The sequence below is a fragment of the Triticum aestivum genome, chromosome 7A, assembly GCF_018294505.1.
Source record: "Triticum aestivum cultivar Chinese Spring chromosome 7A, IWGSC CS RefSeq v2.1, whole genome shotgun sequence".
In the NCBI taxonomy this organism is placed as follows: domain Eukaryota; kingdom Viridiplantae; phylum Streptophyta; class Magnoliopsida; order Poales; family Poaceae; genus Triticum; species Triticum aestivum.
Window position 1 is genome coordinate 458,426,016 of NC_057812.1, and position 6,466 is coordinate 458,432,481.

A 6,466-nucleotide genomic window follows, 5' to 3' on the forward strand; every position below is an offset into this window, starting at 1 on the left:
AGCATCGAATTTCTTTTGCAAATTCATAAATTCTTTAACACTAGTCTCAAAATCAGAGGGCATCTTATTAAAATTTCCATAAGAGTTGTTGTAGGAATTACCATAATTATTAGATGAATTACTAGGGAACGACCTAGAATTAAAATTTCCTCTATAAGCGTTGTTACCAAAATTGTTCCTACCAACAAAATTCACATCCATAGATTCATTATTATTTTCAATCAAAGTGGACAAAGGCATATCGTTAGGATCAGAGAAACACTCTTATTAGCAAACAATTTCATAAGTTCATCCATCTTTCCACTCAAAACATTAATCTCTTTTATCGCATGAACTTTTTTACTAGTAGATCTTTCGGTGTGCCATTGAGAATAATTAACCATAATATTTTCTAGGAGTTTAGTAGCTTCTCCTAAAGTGATTTCCATAAAAGTGCCTCCCGCGGCCGAATCTAAAAGATTTCTAGAAGCAAAATTCAATCCAGCATAAAAATTCTGTATAATCATCCATAAATTCAAACCATGTGTAGGGCAATTGCGTATCATTAATTTCATCCTCTCCCACGCTTGTGCAACATGCTCATGATCAAGTTGCTTAAAATTCATAATATCGTTTCTAAGAGAGATGATCTTAGCGGGAGGAAAATACTTAGAGATAAAAGCATCTTTGCACTTATTCCATGGATCAATACTATTTTTAGGAAAAGAAGAGAACCAAGTTTTAGCATGATCTTTAAGAGAAAACGGAAATAACTTCAATTTAACAATATCATTATCCACATATTTCTTCTTTTGCATGTCACACAAATCAAAGAATCTGTTTAGATGGGTAGCAGCATCTTCACTAGGAAGGCCATCAAATTGATCTTTCATGACAAGATTCAGCAAAGCAGTATTAATTTCACAAGATTCTTCATCGGTAAGAGGATCAATCGGAGTGCTAACAAAATCATTGTTGGCGGTCTTGGAGAAGTCACATAATTTAGAATTATCTTGAGCCATTGTGACAAACAATCAATCCAACAAACAGTCACACAAGAGGCAAGCGAAAGAAGGCGAACGGAAAAAGGGCGAACAGAAAAGAGGCGAATAAAATGGCAAGGGTGAAGTGGGGGAGAGGAAATGAGAGACAAATGGCAAATAATTTAATGCGAGGGATAAGAGTTTGTGATGGGTACTTGGTATGTCTTGACTTGGTGTAGATCTCCCCGGTAACGGCGCTAGAAATCCTTCTTGCTACCTCTTGAGCATGTGTTGGTTTTCCCTTGAAGAGGAAAGGGTGATGCAGCAAAGTAGCGTAAGTATTTCCCTCAGTTTTTGAGAACCAAGGTATCAATCCAGTAGAAGACTACACGCAAATTGCCTAGTACCTGCACAAACAAATAAGAACCTTGCAACCAATGCGATAAAGGGGTTGTCAATCCCTTCACGGCCACTTGCAAAAGTGAGATCTGATAAAGATAATAAGATAAATATTTTTGGTATTTTTGTTGTATAGATTGAAAATCAAGATTGTAAAATAAATAGTAAACTAGAATTGTAGATCGAAAACTTATATGATGTAAAGTAGACCTGGGGGCCATAGGTTTCACTAGTGGCTTCTCTCAAGATAGCATCACGGTGGGTGAACAAAGTACTGCCGAGCAATTGATAGAAAAGCGCATAGTTATGAGAGTATCTAGGCATGATCATAAACATAGGCATCACGTCCATGTCAAGTAGACCGAAGCGATTATGCATCTACTACTATTACTCCACACATCGACCACTATCCAGCATGCATCTAGAGTATTAAGTTCATAAGAACAGAGTAACACATTAGGCAAGATGACATGATGTAGAGGGATAAAGTCAAGCAATATGATATAAACCCCATCTTTTATCCTCGATGACAACAATACAATACATGCGTTGCTGCCCCTACTGTCACTAGGAAAGGACACCGCAAGATTGAACCCAAAGCTAAGCACTTCTCCCATTGCAAGAAAGATCAATCTAGTAGGCCAAACCAAACTGATAATTCGAAGAGACTTGCAAAGATATCAAATCATGCATATAAGAATTCAGAGCAGAATCAAATATTGTTCATAGATAAACTTGATCATAAACCCACAATTCATCGGATCTCGGCAAACACACCGCAAAAAGAATTATATCGAATAGATCTCCACGAACATTGAGGAGAACTTTGTATTGAGATCCAAAGAGAGAGAAGAAGCCATCTAGCTAATAACCATGGACCCGAAGGTCTGTGGTAAACTACTCACACATCAAGGGAGAGGCTATGGTGTTGATGTAGAATCCCTCCATGATCGAATCCCCCTCCGGCAGATCACCGAAAAAGGTCCCCAGATGGGATCTCACGGGTACAGAAGGTTGCAGCGGTGGAAAAGTGGTTTCGTGGCTCCCCTGGATGTTTCCAGGGTATAAGAGTATACATAGGCGAAAGAAGTAGGTCGGTGGAGCTACGAGGGGCCCGCAATGGTGGGGGGCGAGCCTGCCCCCCTGGGCGTGCCGCCCTACCTCGTGGCCGCCTCATTGCTTCCTTGACCTCCACTCCAAGTCTCCTGGATTGCATTTGTTCCAAAGAAGATCCTCGCGAAGGTTTCATTCCGTTTGGATTCTGTTTGATATTCCTTTTCTGCAAAACACTGAAATAGGCAAAAAAACAACAATTTGCACTGGGCCTTCGGTTAATAGGTTAGTCCAAAAATAATATAAATGTGCATAATAAATCCCATTAAACATCCAAAACAGATAATATAATAGCAGGGAACAATCAAAAATTATAGATACGTTGGAGACGTATCAATGCATTACCGAACGAGTAAAGAGACTTGCCGGTAATGAGATTGAACTAGGTATAGAGATACCGACGATCGAATCTCGGGCAAGTAACATACCGACGGCAAAAGAAATAACGTATGTTGTCATTACGGTTTGATCAATAAAGATCTTTGAAGAATATGTAGGAATCAATATGAACATCCAGGTTCCGCTATTGGTTATTGACCGGAGAGGTGTCTCGGTCGTGTCTACATAGTTCTCGAACCCATAGGGTCCGCACGCTTAACGTTCGATGATGATTTTGTATAATATGAGTTATGTGATTTGGTGACGAATGTTGTTCGGAGTCCCGGATGAGATCACAAACATGATGAGGAGTCTTGAAATGGTCGAGAGGTAAAGATTCATATATTGGACAATGATATTCGGACACCGACCGGGGGTACCGGGTGCATATCGGGTCACCGGAAGGGGTTCCGAGTATCCCCCCGGCAACTACATGGGCCTTAATGGGCCAAGAGGGGGGACAGACCAGCCCCTAAGGGGCTGGTGCGCCCCTCCCGTACGGGCTGGCCAAATTGGAGTAGAAAAGGGGAAGTCGGAAAGGAAAAAAGGGAATAGGATTGCCCCTTCCCCCTCTTCCCTTCCTACTCCGAATAGGAATATGAAAGGGGGGAGGCCGAATTGGGAGGACCCCAAGTAGGATTCCTCCTACTTGGGGCGCCCCTTGGCTGCCTCTTCTCCCCTCCAACCTGAAAGAATTGGTGGAAGCGTATGCCTCTCTGGCAGAGACGCGTATGTGTTATATAGCACAAGATTACAGGGTTTGGCCGATGGTTATTAGACTTAACCTCTACTCCAAGCTAAACACAAGATAAGAGATAAAGATCCATCTAAACTAACTACTAGTCATGTACAACAAATCACATGTACACAAAACAATGTTTACAAGTTGACACGACTTCTACAAGCCTATCGTCTAACATCCTCCCTCAATCTCAACATGTCAAAGTTTAGATTGTTCTTGAAGGCTTGGAATTGTCGAACTTGAAGTGGTTTAGTGAAACCATCAACAGCCTGATCTCCAGTTGGAATAAACTTTATCTCTAGCAACCTTCGAGCAACTCTTTCTCGAACAAAATGAAAATCAATCTCGATGTGTTTAGTCCTTGCATGAAACACATGATTTGCAGAAAGGTATGTTGCTCCAAGGTTATCACACCATAGATATGACACATGTGGTCTGTAAATACCCAACCCATCAAGTAATGTTTCAACCCACATTACCTCAACAATTGCATTTGTCAGGGATTTGTATTCTGCTTCAGTACTGGAATGTGAGACAGTAGCTTTTTTTCTTGGCATTCCATGACAAAAGATTAGTGCCAAGAAAAACAGCAAAGCCCCCTGTTGACCTCCTGTCATCTGACATCCTGCCCAGTCTGCATCAGAAAAGGCACTTACTATTGTTGAGGGAGACTTGCATATTGTTAGTCCAATTCCAGTACTACCCTGAATATATCTCAATATTCTTTTTACGGACGTCCAATGAGAAGAGGTAGGTGCATGCAGAAACTGACAAACCTTGTTAACAAAAAAAGATATATCAGGTCTTGTCAGTGTTAGATATTGAAGCGCCCCAACTATGCTTTGATATCTGGTTCCCTCTTCTAGACTTAGCAATTTTCCTTCATATAGTGATAGTTTTTCAATGGTTGACATAGGTGTGCTCGACGGTTTACAATCCTTCATTCCCACATGCTTTAGTATATCTGTGGCATACTTTTCTTGGGTGAGCAAGATGCCATCTTGCATTCTCTTTACTTCAATACCTAGAAAAGAATGAAGCTCTCCCAAGTCTTTGAGTGCAAAATCACCTTTTAAGTTTCTTAACAGTGCTGAAGCGGCTTCTTGTGATGAGCTAGCTACAATTATGTCATCAACATAAATTAACATAAACATGGTCACCTTTTCTTTCTTGAAGAAGAACAGAGAAGTATCTCCTTTTGATGGACGAAAGCCAAGCTGTTGCAGTTTCAAGCTTAGCCTTGAGTACCATGCTCTGGGTGCTTGTTTCAGACCATATAAAGCCTTGTCCAACTTGCACACATGATGTGGTTTGGTGCCATCTTCAAAATCAGGTGGCTGTAGCATATACACCACTTCCTCGAGAACGCCATGTAAGAACACATTCTAATACATCCAATTGGTGAAGACTCCATCCCCTGGAAATGGCAATAGACAGAACAAGTCTAATAGTAGCAGCTTTCACCACTGGACTAAAAGTATCCTCATAATCAATGCCGCAACGTTGTTTGAAACCTTTAGCTACTAACCTAGCCTTGTACCTGTCTATTGTACCATCAACTTTCTTTTTAATTTTATACACCCACTTGCAATCTATAATGTTCCTCCCTGGCTTATATGGAACTAGATGCCAAGTCTGATTTTTCATTAGTGCATCAAATTCACTATTCATAGCATTCTTCCAATTTTCATCATTTAAAGCTTCTAGAACATTTTCTAGCTCACCAGTAGCAGCAAAGCCCTGACACCTTTCTAGCATATCTATAATTTTTGATTGTTCCATGCTATTATATTATCAATCTTGGATGTTTTATATGCATTTATATGCTATTTTATATGATTTTGGGACTAACCTATTAACCTAGAGCCCAGTGCCAATTTCTGTTTTTCCTTGTTTTGAGTTTTATAGAAAAGGAGTACCAAACGGAGTCCAATTGACATGCCAATTTTTGTGGATTTTTTATGGACCAAAAGAAGCCCCCAAAGTAAAAGAGTTGGGCCAGAAGAGTCCCGAGCCATCCACGAGGGTGGAGGGCGCGCCCCCTATAAATACAGAAACCCCTAAAAAGAAACCTAGATTGGGAGTTCTGCCGCTGCAATTCTCTGTAGCCACCAAAAACCAATCGGGACCCTGTTCCGGCACCCTGCCGGAGGGGGGATCCATCACCGGTGGCCATCTTCATCATCCCGACGCTCTCCATGACGAGGAGGGAGTAGTTCACCCTCGGGGCTGAGTCTCTCTCTCGTGTTCTTGATTTGGCACGATCTTGATGTATCACGAGCTTTGCTATTATAGTTGGATCTTATGATGTTTCTCCCCCTCTACTCTCTTGTAATGTATTGAGTTTTCCCATTGAAGTTATCTTATCGGATTTAGTCTTTAAGGATTTGAGAACACTTGATGTATGTCTTGCGTGTGATACCCGTGGTGACAATGGGGTATTCTATTGATTCACTTGATGTATGTTTTGGTGATCAACTTGCGGGTTCCGTGACCTTGGGAATCTATGCATAGGGGTTGGCACACATTTTCGTCTTGACTCTTTGGTAGAAACTTTGGGGCACTCTTTGAAGTTCTTTGTGTTTGTTGAATAGATGAATCTGAGATTGTGTGATGCATATCATATAATCATACCCGCGAATACTTGAGGTGACATTGGAGTATCTAGGTGACATTAGGGTTTTGGTTGATTTGTGTCTTAAGGTGTTATTTTACTACGAACTCTAGGTCTGTTTGTGACACTTATAGGAATAGCCCAATGTATTGATCGGAAAGAATAACCTTGAGGTGGTTTCGTACCCTACAATAATCTCTTCGTTTGTTCTCCGCTATTAATGACTTTGGAGTGACTCTTTGTTGCATGTTGAGGGAT